Raw genomic sequence first — 19500 nt, 5'->3', positions numbered from 1 at the left:
CAGAATGACAGAGAAGTGTCCAAAGAAAAAACTCAAGTTCATTTCCTTTCCAGAAAATAGTGATTAGCTATTTGAGAATTTTATGTTTCTGCATTTGTCCATGGGTTCCTATGAATCTCAGTACCTTTTGCCTTCTCTGTAGGGTGAAAGGTCGCTACATGTCCAATATTATATTGCACATTTAGCTCCTGGAAGGGATTGGGAACCTTGTTACCTACAGCTAGGGAAAACTAGACAAGAGCTACATCTAAATTTAATTTGGAGATTTTCCTAGAGTAACTCAGGATTTGAACCATGGCCCTCTTACTTGACATCCAGAGTTCTCAACACTACGCCAAGACATAGTTCTTACTTTTTCATGCAAAAGAAAAGGAGTCAAGTCATCTTATAGCCCTATTTCCCATTCCCAATGTATTCCCCCTGGGCCAGACCCAAGACTACTGCACCTTGGCACAAATAATTAGCCAGCATGTGTGATTCCTTCTTAGGAAGGATAACCTGGCAACAGAAGAAATTTCTCTGGCCATACTTTTAGTCTTCTGCCCTAAATGCCTACTTTTCTGCATATGTTGTATTTCAATTTAGAGGTAATGTTTCTCCTCCTTTCTCCAGACACAGCAGTCTAGTCTAATCAGTCTAGTCTCCTCACTGTTCCAAACACATTTACTCCCATCACTAAAATGGTCTTCCTCTTCCACCCACCTATCCAAATTAGGGTGTAGGGTGTGTTCAGGCAGGACCAGTACCAGTACCAGTGTCTTCGGTGTGATGACTGCCGAGCTCTTTTCAGGGCTCTTCCACCTTTGCTGTCCACCTGTTCCACCTAACTCTCACCTGTGGCTCCAAGAAGGTGCAGCATGCACAGCAGCCACATCCCAGTAAACCATTTCAGCAGATGGGCCAAACCAGGTTGAAGGTAATCAAGGGTTCTCAAACCCATTGGTGAGTTAGGGGAGTGTCTACCCCAAGCATGTGAAGATTTCATCTGGTGGAATGGGCAGATGAAAACAATTTGTTACAATGGCCATGAAGGCAGATGAAGCAGGCAATGTGCCAGCTTAGAGCTTGGTTAGACTATTATCCACTGCATCCTGAGCCACCACCAGTCATCTGGACTCTGTCGTGCCACTGGACTATGATGACTCTGGAGGAGAGAGTGAGGCTGACAACTTCGTGCAACTCTGCCTCACTTAAATCCAATTTACTCATGAATCAAAAGACATCACCCATTTCACCTATCCAAATTCTTTTTTTTAAATATTTGTATTTTATTTGTTTTGACAAAGCAGATACATCCCAATGATCTTTCTTTCTTTCTTTCTTTATTCAAGAACAGGAAGACTTCAGAGAGGCCTGGAAGGACTTATCTGAACTGATGCTGAGTGAAGTGAGCAGAACCAGGAGGATATTAAACACATTAACAGCCACAGTGTATGAGGACTGTTTCTGATAAACTTAGCCCTTCACAGCAACGCAAGGACCTAAAATATTCCCAAAGGACTCATGATACAAAATGCCATCCACATCCAGAGAAAGAACTAAGGAATCAAAATGCAGAATGAAGTGGACAATTTTCTCTTGAAAAAAAAAAGGAGAGAGAGAGATGTACACTATCAGCCAAAACTACTCTTTCAGCTAGTTTTTTTTTAATTCTTCTGCGGGGAGAAGACTTGGTGTGTTTGTTCATTGGGATGTGTCTGCTTTGTCAAAACAAATGAAATACAAATATTAAAAAAAAGAATGCAGTTATAACTATGTGTGTAACTATATAAATATATGATATATATGCCAGATATAGATAGATAGATTGCTTTCTCGATAGATAGATAGATAGATAGATAGATAGATAGATAGATAGATAGATAGATAGATAGGTAGGTAGGTAGGTAGGTAGGTAGGTAGATAGATAGATAGATAGATAGATAGATAGATAGATAGATAGATAGATAGATAGATAGATAGATAGATGTGCGTGTGTGTGTGTGTGTGTGTGTGTATGCGTGTGATGTAGTTGGAAAAAGGGATAGCCAATTAGAAGCCTATGTACTCTACAATGTCAGGAGATCCGGAAGAAGACCTCCTAGGAAATCACTCCTCTGCCTCCCATCCACCATAGAAGTCATGGATAGGAGTTGCACAGAATAACAAGGTGGAAAGTTTGTAACCTACACTGTTAAAAAAGCATGCTCACATCAATCAGATCCCATATCCTTCAATGTAGAGATAGCATGCTGTAGAAAGCATGGAAAAGCCCAAGACATTGAGTCCAAGGATGTGGATCCAGGTCTTAACTCTACTCTTCATTAGCAGAAGGACATTGAGCAAGTTCCTTCACTCCTGTGAGGTTCCATTTCTACAACCAAAAGGAAGGGGTGAGAGCAGATGACCCTTTCCAAGTCTAAATCCATGATCATTTATTGGCAGTGACTATCATGAACATTACAGTATGTTGACCAAGATACAATGACACCTTTTCTTGAATTTGATACGTTCTATTTCAGGGCTCTTATTGTGCCCAGATCTTTCCAGGTTTGGCCTCTTAGCACTTTAAGCTAAACCCTGGAGAATGCAGAGGGCATTGCTGCAGTCTGTGAAGGGTAAAATGTTCAGATGCCTGCCTCCTGACACCTTTCAGAGTGGAGAAAACAGCAGCTGCTACCCTAACACCAGCAGTCTGGACTGACTCAGCGGATGGGTTTGAATATGACATTGGGTCAAGTTCATGGGGAAGCAAATACTGCAGAGTTTTATTGAGCTGATGCTTTAGTCTCCAAACCCTGAGACTGTCTAACCTCCTCAGTGCCAATTCAGCACTACATAAATGTTGGATGTTTCCTCTGCTCCCGTCCCACAAATCAGTATGATGACAGTAAGAATTGATGGAGCTTCTGTAGAACTTTACAAAGTGCTTTCCTCATCGTAATCCTTTGAGATGGATAATACAATAGTATTATTGCTCCCATTTTTCACACCAAGAAACTAAGGACCTACAGAAGTATAATGATTTACCCAAGGTCACAAATGGCCGGACTGGGATTAAGACTAAGTGGCAAAGAAGAGTGCTGGATTTGGAGTTGGGAAGACCCAAGTTAAAAATCTAGCCTCAGACACTTAATTAGCTATTTAACCCTGAGCAAGTCACTTAACCATTGCTTGCCTCAGTTTCCTCATCTGTAAAACAGGGATAGCAATGACTTCCTGGAGTTGCTGTGAGGATCAAATGAGAGAATGTTTGCAAAGTGCTTTGCAAACCTTGAAATTATATAAATGCTAGCTGTTATTTTTACTATCACTGTACTTATTACTCTTACCCCTACTCAGTTCTCATTCCACTTCAGTGAAACTCTCAATAATAATCCATATTTATATAATACATTAGAATTTACAAGGCAATTCTTGATAACAATGTTGGGCAATAGTTATTATGAGTATTATTTATCTCCATTTTATAGACAAGGAAACTGAGGCTTGACATCATTTGTCCAAGGTCACTAATCTAGAGAGTGGTAGAGCCAAAAATGGAGCCCGGATATTCTGACTCCAATTCCAGTGATTTTCTCCCATACCAAAATACTCTTGAACCCTGAACCATTGCCAATCTCCAACAGAACAGACTCTGAGTTTCCTCAATAGCCAACCCCAAATCAATCTGACAAGCTAACACCTACTGTGTGCAAAATACTGTGTCAAGTGCTGAGTAGTTATGTAGGTAACAAATATTAAAAGAGCACTTACTATGTCCTAGGACCTAGGCATTGTGCTAAGTATTGGAAATGGAAATACAAGCAAAAAGACAGTCCCAATCCTCAAGGAGTTTACATTAGAATTCCCCCCTGCCCCCATTAGAATGCTGGGGATACAAGAACAAAATGAAAACTGGTTACTGCCCTCAATAGGGTACATTCCATTAGGGAGATATAGTGTGTAAGTCCATAAGCACAGAGATGGCAAGATGAGGAGGGGGAAAAAACAAGCACTAACAAGCTGTTGGAGAAGGAGAGGCTTCTGGTATGAGATGGCATGTGAGCTTATCTTTGAGGGGAGCTAAAGACTCAGAGAGAAGGAGGAAGTACAATCCAGACATGGCGGGGTAACCTGGGCAAATTCCTGGAGGCAGGAGATGTTGTACCAAACTTGGATATGACACAGAGTGAATGAAGGACATATTATACAATAATCCTAAAAAGGCAGGCTGAGGTGAAACTCTGAAAGGTATTAAAATACCAAGATGAGGTTATTTTATTCTAGAAGCAACAGGAAGTTACTGAGATTTCTTGAGCAAGGGAGTGACTTGTTCAGACTTTAGAGTGGTGATTTTGGCAACTGCTTGGGGATTGTCTTGGAGAGGAAAAAGACTAGAAGCTTGGAGTCCATGCAAGAGGTGACAAAGGATTGAAAGAGGGTGGTGAGTATGTGAGCAGAAAAGGAGACAAAAGCATGAGAAAAAGTCAACAGGACTGAGCATCGAGTTGAGAAAGAACTATACTGTATTAGTGATTCACTGGCTTTATTCTCCAGTAGGATGCTGTTCAGCAACCAGGTAGATGTCTTCTTTCTCCAAGGAGCACACTGCAAGAGGAAATCCCCTTCTCTCAATAGAAAATCTAATTTCTAAACTCTTGTTGATTTCACTCCCAAGGCTGGGACTCTCCTCTCAGGCTGAATAAACCTGTCCATGTCTGTTTCTGCAGGAAATGTCCTGGCTATCATCTCAGACTGGGAAAATCCATTCCCAAGAGCTCTCATCTCAAGCCACAGGCAAGCACCTACAGTGCCTATGTACTCTTGCCCCAAGGCAGCCATTTTCTGTCACAGAGGAGTGGAAACTGTACATTAGCACAGCCCCCCAGTCTCAGTATGCAGGTCCATCTTCTGAGCAGGATAAAATGAAAGTATCATCAGAGAGAAAGACTGAGCTGATCTGTCAGCTCACTTTTATAAACCATGGGGAAGGACACTTCTCTGACAAGCATCTGTCCCAGGCAGCTGATCACCAGGCATTCCCCAAGTCTTCTCGCCAAGGCATCCTTGGCACATGCCCCACACTCTCAAAAGGAATTGCCCATCCAGATGCCTTCAAACAATGGCTTTCCTCAGCTTAATCTCATTATTGGGAGTGGGGGAACTAACCAAATTGATCAGGGACTCCCCAACTTAATGCAGGGGTTCTTAACCTTTTTATGTCAAAGATCCTTTTGGCAGTCAGGGGAAGCTGATGGACCCTTTCTCAGAATAATGCTTTAAATAATTGGAGGAAAACTTCAACTGGAGGTTAGTGAAAACAAAGATGCAATTTTCTTCTCATTTAAACTTATGAATTCCCTGAAATTTATCCACGATCCCCTTGGGGACCCCAGACTAAGAACTCCTGTGCTAATGTAACAATATTGCCAAAAGGTTTGCAGGCTACTTTCTTCCCCCATCCCCTAGACATACAGAAAAATCTTTGTGTGTATGTTTTAAATTTTCATCCCACAGGAAAGCAGTTTAAGGAAGAAGAGCCCAGAACCCTAGCTGTTCCAGGTTATCACATGGATTAGATGGAAAGGTTTTGCATTGCATTGTCTGGGCAGAGAAAGGGTGGTCAGAATAATGTTATGTTGTTGGGATTGGAAGCTCAATTCCGTGTGGACAGTCTCGGGCGGGTAAAGGTGGGAGCTTCTAAATCTTAGAGCTCTCACGAGACCCCCCCAGGAAACGGCAGGGAATCGAGGTGAACCGAGCTATCTCGAGTAATTCCGCCTCTTCCCGTGAGAAACGTGATGGGAGAGAGATCTCCCCGCCCTCGAGATTGTCCCGGATCTGGGCACACCTAGTTACCTAACAGCACGGTATTCAGATGCAAACTATGCGGCTGAAGGTTAAGTAGGATTGAGGAAGCCTGAAAGCTCTCTTAGCACATGAGGAGCCAAGAGGACAGTAGGTTCCGCTTTTCTTCTTTCCTCTCTCCCCTCCCCCTCTCTCCCCGCTTGTACTTCTACTTCCAATCCCTTAAGATCCTAGCCTCCTTAGGAAATCTCCCCTCTTCCTCCTAAGGAAGACCCCCCTGCACTTGTAACCGAGACCCTGAAATAAAGCTCAACCCTTGTTCGACTCTGGAACGTCCTTTCTCTCATATGAGCATCCGGTTTTGGCCAACCGAAGACCTCGGAGGTGAGGTAAGAAGACTCGGGTAGCCCACAGGCCTCTAGGCCTGGCATTATATGACAGTTGGCCTTGGAGGACCCTCAGGGTAATGAGATGTCTGTCTCTACAGCCTATGGTAACAGACAGCAATACTTCACAGGGAAAGGAAAATAAGATTTGTGCGTGTGTGTGCATGTGTGTGTGTGTGTGAGTGTGTGTGTGATGATAACCTATGCTAAAGTTCAAAATCACCTTAAATTCAAGAAAGTTCCCCAGTCTAGCTTCATTATGGTAGCTGCAAGAAGCAGATATGAAGGATGAACAACTAAACAAGCACACAAATGCTTCCCACATCTGCCTTGAATCAAATCCTAGACTGAATTGGATGCAGACATGATGAAGAGAAACCAGCTGAACTTTCATGACAAGTGCTTATGATGGAATGCTGGAATCTCAGAGAAGGAAGAGACCCCAAGGGTCATCTTACCTAAGCTTTTTTTAAAGAATTCCTTCTACACCCTCTCCAATAAGTGACTAACTTCTACTTAAACACCCTGAATGACAGGGAACTCATTACCTCATCGGGAAACCCATTCTCTTTTTGGAAAGATCTACTGTTAGGGATTCTTTCCTTACATCAAGTCAAAATCTGCTTCTTCTTACCCATTCCTGATCCTGTCCTCTGGGATCAAGGCTTATATGTAATATAGAGATAGAGATATTCTCTTTTCTACAGAATAGTCACATAGTTGATGGCTAGTATCATGTTCTTCATTCCTAATTTCTCCAAACTATCTTCATATGATATGGTCTACAATCAGAAACATGCTGGTTAAATGCTTAACAACTGATTCTCCTCCCTCTCCACCAAAAAAGTGTTATGACACACTTTCAAGTTTAATTTGCATTGTTAACATTTTTTCCAAAATTTCTTAAATCTACACCATGGGTCAGCAAATTATGGACCTTGGGCCAAGTCTGGCTACAGCCAGTTTTTGTATAGCTAAGAGCTTAGAATTCTTTATTTTTCACATTTTAAAATACAATAAATCTTTATTTAAAATGTGAAAATCATTTCATGGGATATATAAAACCTAGCTGCAGGCAGATTTGGTTCCCTGGTCATAGTTTGCTGACCTTCTTGTCTAGAGATAGTCAACAGATTCAAAAATCAAGCCCTGTTATAGTAGCATTTACCAGTTTCCATTGTGCAAATGTTCACATAGAAAATTTAACAATCAGCTCCCTAGAGTCAGTTCAAGCTGGCTCCAGTATATCCCTGAAATCTTCTTACCTTTTGACTACCCTCCTCTGGACATTCTCCAGTTTGTCAACATGACTTTTAAAATGTGACCTCCACAACTAAATACAGTGACTCCATTGTAAGTTTGACCAGAATAGAGTGGGGCTATCACTTCTCTGTTCCTGGACACTATAACTCTAAATGAAATCCCACTTGGTTTTCAGCTAGTCACATGCTTGACTTTGAGGAAACACACAGTCACCATCATACAAAATAGCACAGATCACAGGGACACACGATGGAATCTCAAGATTATAAAGAGAGCATTGGTACCTGTACCTACTAAAGGAGCAGAAGGGGCAGTCCTCAGTCCCTGAAGCTCCCTGACTGCCAGGCATTCATTGCTCTTCCTTTCTTGTGTACCAGAGCAGGTAGTTTGCTCAGCACTCCCTGTTCCTTCTGCTGAGACCCCCAGGAGCTCCTGACCTATTGAATAATTGAATTCCTATCCAAAAGAAGACTAGTTCTGCTCTCATAAAGGCATTAGTGCTTCTAAATATTTTAGGTTCCTTCTGCCTTTATGAGGTCACACCAGTTTGCCCTCCAGATGATACATTTGTTACTGCTCGACCCAGGACTGGCTCTGGGAAAAAAATGGAAATTAGGGGGGAATTTGGCTTTGGTGCCCTTCCATCTCCCCTTACCAGGTCCCTTTTCTTCCTGCTTCACAGTAATGTATGCAATTAACAAACACCAAGCTTCTATCATGTGCCAGTCACTGTTGTAGGTGCTGAAGATTAAAAAACAAAAAAAGATGAAAGAAGATATTCTTGCCTCTCTAGGATCTTACATCCAATATGGAGGATAACACATACAGAAATAAAAATTTAAAAAATGAAAAAGTAATTAAATGAATGCTAGAGATCAGAGAAACCAGAAAGAATCGAGGAAGGTGTCATGGAGAAGGTGGCACCTGAGTTGGGTCTTAAAAGAAAGGAATGATTTTAACAGGTGGAAATATGGGAATTGTCCATTCCAAGTGAGCATTTAAATGTGTAGAGGTGGGAGGAGGCAAGCACTGTGCCATATGTAAAGATGAATGGGCCGCAGTTCTTGTATTCTCTTCTACCACCACCATCACCCATGTTTCCATCTTGCTTTTGACTATCTGTCAGCGAGTTTTGGGCAGTTAGGTGACACCATAGTGCACAGAGTACCAAGCCTGGAGTCAGGAAAACTCATCTTCCTGAGTCAAATCTGGTTTCAGAAGCTTACTAGCTGTGTGAGGCTGGGCAAGCCCATTAACCTTGTTTGCCTTGGTTCCTTATTTGTAAAATGAGCTGGAGAAGGAAATGCCAAAGCACTCTAGTATTTTTGCCAAGAAAACCCCAAAATGAGGTCACGATGAGTCAGACATGATGGAAAAACAGCTAAATAACAATGAATTCTTGCCAAGGTACCAGACCCTTGACATCAAGCCCAACACACTATACACTATATTATATTATACTTCCTCTGTACATGCCTAGCTTAAATAGAGCTTTGAGCTTAACAAAGTGGTTTGCATATATAAATTGTCATTCTAGGGCAGGTGGTGCACATACAAAGTTCCAGAGCTTAGGTGGTGAGGAAAAAAAAAAGATGAAAATGAGATTCTAAGCTGAATGTGAAGGGGAGATGTCTGAGTTATGGCACTCAGCTAAGAATACCTCTATTTCCTCTCTTCTGGCAGCTGAAAGATCTGGGTTTTGTGAATGGCTCCTCCCCTCATACTTGCTGGTATGAGAGAAGAGGGACACCAGCACTACTCAGGCTTGCCCATATGAAAAGGAAAAGGGAATGAATATACACAGAGTTCACACATGGAAGCAGAGATAAAGATAGGGCCTGCTCAAGTGGTATTGCCCTAGATAAAAAGACAGATACCAGCCAGGGTACCAAAGTCAAAAGGCTATGTGGGATAGTGAAAATGATGCTGACTGTGCTGTGAATAGAGCTAGGTCTAGAGTTAAGAAGACCTGAGTTCAAATCTGTCCTCAGATACTTCCCTAGCTGTGTGAGCCTAGAAAAGTCACTTAATTCTTTTTTGCCTCAGTTTCCTCATCTGTCAAATGAGCTGGAGAAGGAAATGGCAAAGCATTCCAGTAACTTTGCCAAGAAAATCCCAAATGGGGTCAGAAGAGTAGGACATGACTGCAAATAACTATACATGTTGCTAGAGGATATGGGTTCAAACTTAGGCAACTTCCTACTCATGTGACCCAGGGGAAGCCATTTCACCTCAATGGGCCTCAGTTTCCTTATCTATATAATGTACTTTCAGTTCTAATTTCATGATCCTACAGTCTTAAATTCCTAAGAAATATGGACCAGTTAGATACTGACCTTCGGGAGGTTTTGCCTTGGTTGGGAATGCCCAGGACAGATGCCTTCATGCTCCTTATGGGAACACCTCCAAGAGAGGACTGGACTCAGAGGCTTTGGGCTTTGATTGTATAACAAGGGAATTATAGCTAAGAATGCGAACTGGCCTCAGAACAGCCATCAAATATGTTTGCTTACAGATCTGACATTGTCTCTAACTTTGAAAACTTAATCAACTCCCAGTTAAAGTAAAATCATTAAGTGCTAAGTTACTCACGTTGCCACTTTGCCAGGGCATGCCATCTCTGCCTCTTACTTGCATTCTTTGAAATGAGTAAATAAAAATCAAACAAAACTGTCCCAAGATGGTGAACCTACAAGCTTGTGCTCCAGCCAAGCTGGACTTTTCTCTACTTGCTCTGCCCACTCCACTAAAACACACTTTTGCCTGCTGTCTTATCTCTAAGTCTTTATTCAGGTTCTTTCCTGTTCCAAGAATATCTCTCCTCCCCAAACCTATAACCACCAGTTTTCTCCTCTGCAGCATCACTGACAAGTAGTCATCCTATCTCTACTTAGAAATTTTGGGGATATGAAGAATGAACAGCAACTCATTCCATTTTGGACAGCTCTATCTGCTAGGCAGGTTTTCCTTCCCTCAAGACTAAATGTGACTCTGTAGCTGTCACCTAGTGCTCCTCATTCTCCCTTCTATAGGTAATCATTCTTCTTATAATATGTCTTCAAATATTTAAAGACATCTATGAGATCCTTCTATCTTTTCTTCTCCAGGCTAAATAACCCCAGTTTCTTCACTAGATCTTAATATGGCATAGTTTCCATTTCCTTTACTCTTTTGATGCCTTCTCCTGGTCATATACTATGAAATTTCATTTTCTTAGGTTATGTCTATCATTCTAGTCTATCATGATCTTTAAAATTTAAACTCTGTTATTCTACATGTTAGCTTTCTTTCCAAGTTTGGTGTAATAAACAAACTTTACAAGCATGTTATCTAGGCCTGTGTCCAAGTCATCAATAAAATTCTTAAACCTTAAGTGGTGAAGGAGAGATGTCAGGACCTGCCAGTAGAGATCTCCTTCCAAAATGCTACCTCCCTACATTGTGTCTTGTCATTCACTTTGTTCCAGCTCCACCAAAAAGAATATTCTTCTCTAATCAGGTGCTATGGTTAATAGACTAGACTTTGAATCAGGAACAACTGCTTTCATATCCTTACTTGCCCCTTGTACTTTCCAGCTGAATGACTCCAGGTCCAATCTTTGGACCTCCTTTCATCAACAAACTTAGAGGGTTGAACTACGTGGCCTCTAAGGTCTCTAAATGCATAATTCCATATCTATTCCTCTTATCTATGAGGATAGCATTAGTGATATTTTCAATGCCTTGCTGAAATCCAAATCTACTACACTTATGTTTTTTAGAGTCCTTTATAACCTGACTCCTTATGACTTTTCTAACCTTCTTACTCCCCACCTCTACCACCATGTATTTGGAGATCCAGTTACACTGGTCTCTTGTTGTTCCTCAAACAAGACACTCCATCTCGACTCTGGACACTTGTACTGAGTGTCTCCCATGTCTCAAATGCTCTTCCTCTGTCTCTGACTCCTGACTTCCTTAGCTTCTTTCAAGTCTCAGCTAAAGTCCTACCTTCTGAAAAAAGCCTTTCCTGTTCCTCTTTAATATTAGTGCCTTCCTGCTGAGATTATCTCCAACTTTTCCTGTAGAAACCTTGTTTGTCCACTCCAAAAAGACTCATGACAGAAAATGCTGTCCACATCCAGAAAAAAAGAACTATGGAGTCTGAATGGAGATCAAAACATATTATTTGTTCTCTTTTTTTTGTTTGTTTCTTTTCTCTCATGGTTTCTTCTATTAGTTCTAATTCTTCACAATATGACAAACATGAAAATAGTTTTAATACGATTGTCTATGTAAAGCCTATATCAAATTACACACCTTCTTGAGGTGAGGGAGGGGAGAGATGGGGAGAAAATTTGGAATTCAAAATCTTATGGAACAGAATGTTGAAAACTAAAAATAAATAAATAAATTTATGAAAATAAATATAGATTAACCTTGTTTGTCCAGAATTGTTTGTATATTGTCTCCCCAGTTAGGATGTGGGATTCTTCTAGCTCATTCACCGAGAAAGGGCAGACACCTTTTTTTTGCCTTTCTTTGACTCTCCAGCGTTTAACACAGTGCCTAGATCATAGTAAGAGTTTAATTATGCTTGCTGATGTGATTTTCACATTACTCTTATCTACAGATTTAGTCCAGTTCTCTGATACTTAATTGCTGTGACCACAGATCTCACGGAGGCTCAGTTTCTTCATCTATAAAGTAGGGATGATATTACCTGTAATACCTACTCCTCATGGTAGCGTAGTGAGGCTTAGAGGAGACATTGTACGAAAGGACTTGGAAAACTTCAAAGCACTATGTAAAAGTCAGTTATGTTTTTAAAAAGAAAATGAGATTAGCCTCCCATGAATTGTTTTTGACTGAGCCATCTTGACTCTTTATTCTCATTGCTTCCTTCTCTAAATACTCAGAATACTTAACATTAATAATATGTCCTAGAATTTGCTAGGAATTGACATCAAGCTTATTTGTCTATAGCTTGTGGGCTCTTTCATGTAAACCTTATTTCTGTTTTCTATTATTCATTATCCTCATACCAACCACTATAAGTGATCCAGGCTTTTTTTGATCCTTCCTGTTTTCAACAACAACAACAAAAAAAAAAACCCCACCCTTGTTGCTTTTTGTATTCATTGATAGGTTTTACTCATTTTGAAATGGATTGTTCCTGATATTCTTTCTAAAGGAGCATGGTGTCCTTGTCTTCATTCTTCTTTTACCATCTCTTATTTCTGTTTTTATATGCCATTTTAAAATCTGAAGTATTTCAAGTCCTCGGTTCATCCACATCTATGCCTTTAAACAATTGCCCTGTTCCATCCTGATTAGGATCTACTTTTTATGTGTTCTAAGTATTTCATCCTTGAAATAGTTGTATCTTCTCCTAGAGAATTTTATGTCTTAAGATACTATTATTCGTTTTCTGAACTCTTTGGAATATGCTCTACCTAATTCTATGCTCCATGACAAACTTCCCAATCTACTTCTTCTCTGGCATGAATTGAAAGATGGAGTGGTCACTTCCTCCCAAGGTTCCCATCATTTCTATTTGAGTAACCAGTTCCTTTCTGTTGGATAGAATTAGGTCCAGACTTGTGCTTTCTTTTGCTGCTTCCTCTCAATTTTGAAAAATCAAATGATCATTAAAGCAAACAGTAAAAGTATCAACCTATCTTCTTTTGGCAGATTTCCAAATATACCAGATACCTCCATGCCAACTTTTGGTCTTTCCTAAACTTCTGGTCTATTTCTTTCCGTCCAGGTAGTCTAGTATACTCCCATAATATCATTTCTTGTTTCTTCCTCCATTGATAGTCTTCCAAATGCTCTCCATCATGCTTCCTTCTTGTGGCTTATGGATTTGGGACTTAAGAGTTTTACTTGCTAGCAGTAACTTGAGAGCTCATAGGGAAATTATCTCTTGGTTATATGTTAAGGAGCTTCAGGTCTCTCTTTTAATATTATATTATGGTGGAGTTGGAACAAAGTGAATGACAAGACACAATGTGGGGAGGTAGCATTTTGGAAGGAGATCTCTACTGGCAGGTCCTGACATCTCTCCTTCACCACTTAAGGTTTAAGAATTTTATTAATGACTTGGGCACAGGCATAGATGGCATGCTTGTAAAGTTTGTTTATTACACCAAACCTGAAAGAAAGCTAACATAGAAAAACAGAGTTTAAATCTTTAAAGATCATGATAGACTAGGATGATAGATATAACCTAAGAAAATGAAATTTTATAGCATATGACCAGGAGAAGGCATCAAAAGAGTGAAGAGAATGGAAACTATGCCATATTAAGATCTAGTGAAGAAACTGGGGTTATTTAGCCTGGAGAAGAAAAGATAGAAGGATCTCATAGATGTCTTTAAATATTTGAAGACATAAGATGAATGATCACCTATAGAGGGCAGAATAAGGAGCACTGGGTGACAGCTACAGAGTCACATTTAGTCTTGAGGGAAGGAAAACCTGCCTAGCAGATAGAGCTGTCCAAAATGGAACGAGCTGCTATTCATTCTTCATCCCCATATGAAGACTATCGCCACCTAGGGCTAATATCACAGAGCTGGAGGAATATACATTCTTAGAGCTGATAGAGAGGAGGGATAGAAGAAGAGAGAAACTGAGACAGAAAGGGGGGGATGGAAGAGGACAATTATTGAAAGTTTGCTGTGTGCCAAACACTGCCCTAAATATGTGCTAAGGCTTGTGCTGCGAATATATAAATAAAAACAAGCAAGAACCTTGCCCTTAAGGATCTTACATTCCAAAAGAGGTAAGCAACACATAAAGTGAGGTTAGAAAAGAGGGGGAAGGAATGAGGGAGCAAAGGTGTTAAACTCCTGGGCCATCTGGTCACAAGATGTCTGCAAATGTCTACAGTACTGTCAAACCAGATTAAAATGTAATTGGACAAAATAACTAAAAATGTAATGCAACACAGATAATGCTAATTTGTAATTTTCTAAGATTCCAGAGATTCATTTCTATTTGAATTTGACACCACTGAAGTAAATTTATAGCTGGAGATATCTGGGAAGTTCAGGCGGTATCCTGGAACCCAACAAAAATAAAGCTAAAGTTGTTCTATCAAAAACAGAAATTATATTATCTCCACTCCTTTTTTATGTGTAAGGAATTTGAGGCTCAAGAGGAAAACTAACTTACCCAAGGTCACACAACTATTCCCTGAAGCTAGACTACTCACTTCTCACTCTCAGCTCTATATCCTTTATTCTACATTAAACAAGACCCAGATGGGTTCCGTCAGTTCACTGAATCCCAAGAGGTAGCTCTTCAGGTCCCCACCTAATTATCCATGTGAAAATTTAAAGAAGAATCTATTTCCAACCTAGAAGAATTATCATTGGGTGCCTTAATCCACTGGTTTTCTGAGCCATGGGTACAGAAGCTCAAGCACCATCATGGGATGTTGTTAAAATTATCCTAAGTAGGCAGAGTAAGCAGATCCCTACGATGTATTGAGAGACACCACACTTCCCTAGTGAGAAATGTGTCTTTCATTTACTTTCAAAATGTCTGAAATTCCATCATCAAAGAGTATTTCCTTTAGGTATTGAGGACTTCTTACAGAGTCTTGAGGACTTCTCACAGAATCTTTGAATTGCAAGTAAACTTGGAACATGGAATTCAGATCATATTACAAATAGAAAATCTCTCTACAACATTCTGGGTTTTTCCCTTACCAGCACCTGTATAGCCATGCCTCCTTGGTCTTCCACCTGTGCAGCTGAATTCTGACTTAAGTGAGTCAGAACTGTGCAAAGTCATCAGCCTCACTCTCTCCTCCAGAGTCATGAAAGTCCAGTGGCAAGACACACACACATATATATATATATATATATATATATATATATATATATATATATATATATATATATATACACATAATATATACATACATAGATGATAAATAGATAGATAGATAGATAAATAGATAGATAGATAGATAGATAGATAGATAGATAGATAGATAGATAGATAGATAGATAGATAGATCAGGAGAATTACCAATGGCTCAGGATGCAGTGGAGGACCTTGGTCTTTTAATCTAACATCTTTCCCAGGTCTCAGTTTGTCTGAGGCAACACCCATTCAGTGTTTAAAGGCTAGGTAAGAATTGAGGTAAAAATGGCCTATTTTACTTTCACAAAAGAATCTATCTAGCACTTGAAAGTAAATACATAATGTCATTGATCCTCTGCAAGAACCAAGGACAAACAACAATTGAGTTCTGAACTCGATTAGGACAGTGAATTTACCCCCATTAAACTCCACCCCCATCAGATTCAATTTTTCAATTCAATTCAATTCAATCTTTCCAGCCTGTTGCTACCCTCCTGGATCCTCATTCTATCATCCAAACTTCATTTTATAACCCTTCATCCAAATAACTGATAAAAATGTTGACTAAAACAATAACAAAATGCAACAATCTCCAATTAAGAGCAGAAAGAGCTAGTGTGGAGTAGTTCAAAAACACTGAATTTGTCACTAGGATACACGGGGTGATATCTGAGGCCTGAAACTTACTAGGTATGTGGCCATAGGTGGGTCACTTAACTTCTCTGAGGAGAAGAGAGAGAACAGCCAAATCAGGGACTACTCACTATTTGGTTAAAACCTGAAACATATGTAGGGGACTAATGGAAGACAAGTCTGGAAAGGTAGGTAGAGAGCCTTGAATGCCAGGCTAAATAGTCTGGAATTTTAGTCAGCAGAAAATGGAGTCACTGAAAGTTTTCAATTAAAGCAGCAGAAATTCTTCAGTTATTGTGCACCAAGCCTTTGCCCACACAAAAGAAAGTGGCAGACCCAATATAAAGATCAAAACATATCCTCCCTCACCATATTGTCTCCCTATACCAGTAACATTATTGCCTTCCAGAAGGGATCAGGAACCTCCCTTGTAAATCAGAAACCAAACCAAGGTTTACTGAACTCTGGTGTATTATGCTAGGTGCACAGGGAGAGATGACATAAACATAACCAATGTTTCCTTCCCTCATCAAACTTTTAGTCAAGTAGGTAACGATAAACTACAATACAGGCTGTAACCTGGTTTAAATAGATTGCTAGCTCCCGGGAACACACAGGAGGGCATATGATGGATGGATGGAAAGTCATCATCCCTTTAAAAAGTTTTTAAAACTCTAAACCACCGATTATATTAAAGTCAGCAAAGGAAATTAAATTGTAAATTATGTGAACTCCAAGCACCCAGCCCTATGATTTTAAGCAAGCCATGAATCAAATGCTTCTTCCCTTTTTTAGGGTTGATTTGTTGAAGTTGGATGATGGGAAATTTTTATTAATGGCTTAGAATCACAAAATGTAAGAGCTCAGAGGGCTCTTGGAAACTATCTAGACCAAGCTCTTCATTTAAGGAATAGTGAGACCCAAAGAGGAAAAGGGACTCTCCCAAGGTCACTTTGTAAATTCAAAGGTACTCAGCGTACACTGCTGACAATCAACAGATTGGAACCAGTGTCACCTCCTCTTACAAAATTTCTTTAAACAGTTCCCTTTCAGACTGGGAAGAGGGGACCATAGATCTAGAGCTTCAAAGCACATGAGAAGCCATCTAGTCCAAGCCCTCCGTTTTACGAATAGGGAAACTGAGACCGAGGAAGGTTAATTCACTTGGCCTAGGTCACAGAGGTGGGCTTTGAACCCAAATTGTCTGATTCCAGTGCTGCTGTTTGTTGGGGAGAATGGGAAGGTAGGAATAACTACTCTTCAAAATCTCAAGGCCCACATCCTCCCCCCAGTATTTTGGGGGAGCAAACGTCTGCATTTGCGAGCCACGGAGAGATGCGAGCAGGTGCAAGGTGGGGGAGGAAAGGATCCAGTTATCTGGGCTTTTGTTTGCACCACTGCAACGAGCCTAGGCTGCCTCTTATAATTACTCTGCCTGTCATGTCTGCAGCCGAGCCACCGATTCCACGGCAAGTCGAGAGAAAAACAGGGGAGTCCTTGGCACTCCAAGTCTCCTCCTAACCCCCAATTATGCCCCCTGTCTGCTGGGCTGGGACCCCTGGGTTCGATGCCTCCTGGGGCTGGCTCCCTGGGAGCGCAGGCTGATGCATTCCTTTGGAGGGGATCGAAACAGAATTGCTTTCCCTTTCTTTCTTTTCCACCAGGTTCTTTGTGACATCAGAGAGCTCTTTTCGGATTTGCATCTCCAGCAGGATCCCCTCTGCCTGAACACCAGGACCCTAGGGCCCCTTTCCGGGAAGCCCACTCCAGTTTGGGGCCAACAGCAGCACCCTGGGCAGAGGCAGGCTGGGGCTGAATCGGGTTTCTCCTTCCAAATGCGCAAGGTTTTGCTCTGGGCCAGGGCTGCCCAGGAGAACACAGGCTGGCAGCCTGACAGAACCGGGTTACGCACCCTTATCCCTCCTCCCTCCCTTGGAGCTGAGGAGAAGGCCCGGGCTGAGCAGGTCAGGTACACAGCCGCCAGTCCACAGGAGAGTAAGCAGCAAGTCTGCGGGGCTCCCCGCGGACCAGACGCGGTCTTTTCCCGAGCTCCCCCGCCCCAGCAGCGCTGCTGCCGACATGCTCTGCATACTCAGAAGCAGGTAGCAGCCGCAGCGGCCCAGAGCGCAAGCTGCTCGCAGCCTGCTCCCCCTGCCCGGCCCTTCCCGATGCCTCGGGAGCAGCGGGGCGTTCCGCGCATCCCGCAGCCTTTCGGAACCCATCGCCGAGTCCTCGGCCAGGGCTGGAGGCTGCCTCCCCAGGGAGCGGGCCTGATCTGACGAGCCCTGCCTTTGAGCGCTTCCAGAGGGGGCCTGAGTTTTTGCTGGTTTTTTTTCTTTTCCCCAGTTAGTCCCAGCTGGTCAAGGTGGGCTGCGTAATGAAAAGCGAGCGATGGAACTGAGCTTTCCCTCGTGACTACTTGTTATTAGCAAGTCTCTGAGGCCTCAGTTTCCTCATCTGTAAAATAGGAGGATTGGACTAGCTGGTATCTACGGTCCTTCCAGCTTTAAATCCTGTGATCCTATTTCATTTCATTTCCCTGAATGGGAAGAGATGACCTCTTAGCAAGCTTCCACCTTCAGATGTTTCCAAAGTGTTTTTACATATCACCTCGGAGACTCACAAAATCTCTGTAAGGCAAGGGCTACGATTGCTCTTATTTACCCTTTTACAGGTGGAGAAACTGGGGCTGAGAAAGGTTTACTGACTGGCCTTGGTTACAGAGCAGATAATTAGTGTCTGTGGCAGTATTCAAACACTGGGCTTCCTGCTTCCAAGTTCACCTTATTTACCACACCTCACTCTAATATTCTGTGGTTCTGTGAGACATTGTAAGGGTTAGGGTAAAGTTGGGAGGAGTAAGAGCAAGTAAAGAGACAGGGAGAAGAGAAATAAAAGAGGAAAGAAGCAAGAATGTGGCCTGTATGTCTTGGGAAGTCAGATTCAGATTGTTAGAGCTGGAAGACCTTGGAGGTCATCCATGGCCAACCACCTCCATGTACAGAGGAGGAAATGGAGGCACCAAAGGGTTAAGTGACTTACCAGAGTTCTGTGGCCATCAGAGGGAGACCCCATCTTCTTCCCTTTCACACATATCTCAGATCCAGAGTTTGCAGACAAGTTACCAGCCTGCTTCCCTGACACCACTGCTGTTGTTGTCATAGTGTTTCCTAGTTTTTACAAGCAGTCTCCATCCCGCCCACCTCCCCTCCAGCCCAACCGCCTACACTCTCCACAACTGCTTTACACTCACCACTGGATCTCGCTGAACCTGTAGGCAGCACAGAGGCCGCCCACGCTGCAAAAACTGGGAAGGGCTGGAGAGTCCACTTTCAAAGAGGCATGAAATACTACCCTTTACCGGGGCTGCTCACTGCCCATTGTCTCCCCCCCCAATTTGTGTGATTGGAATCAGGAGGACGGAGGGAGGGTGATATAGGCTAGACCTAGATGGACAGGAAATGGGAAGCCCATGGGGAAGAGTGAGACAGGAGGCCAAAGACTATATTCTTACCTCCCCAGCCCTCCATGTCTTAGCCACTTTAAAGGGTAGCAAAGGCTAGCCAGTTGCAGGAAGTGAGAATCAGGCA

General features: G+C 41.9%; 1 protein-coding gene across 1 annotated transcript in view; it reads right to left on the bottom strand.

The window, feature by feature from the left end:
* ZMAT4 (zinc finger matrin-type 4) overlaps positions 1-19090 on the bottom strand; it is a 756701-nt gene extending 737611 nt beyond the window's left edge. Inside the window, exon 1 of the mRNA XM_072635103.1 lies at positions 18953-19090. The gene's annotated coding sequence lies outside the window, so the exon portion shown is untranslated. The remainder of the gene's footprint in view (positions 1-18952) is intronic.
* Positions 19091-19500: the final 410 nt, after the last annotated feature.

This window comes from Notamacropus eugenii, chromosome 1 (assembly GCF_028372415.1).
Source record: "Notamacropus eugenii isolate mMacEug1 chromosome 1, mMacEug1.pri_v2, whole genome shotgun sequence".
Classification (NCBI taxonomy): Eukaryota; Metazoa; Chordata; class Mammalia; order Diprotodontia; family Macropodidae; genus Notamacropus; species Notamacropus eugenii.
This window is presented reverse-complemented; position numbering and strand designations above follow the sequence as displayed.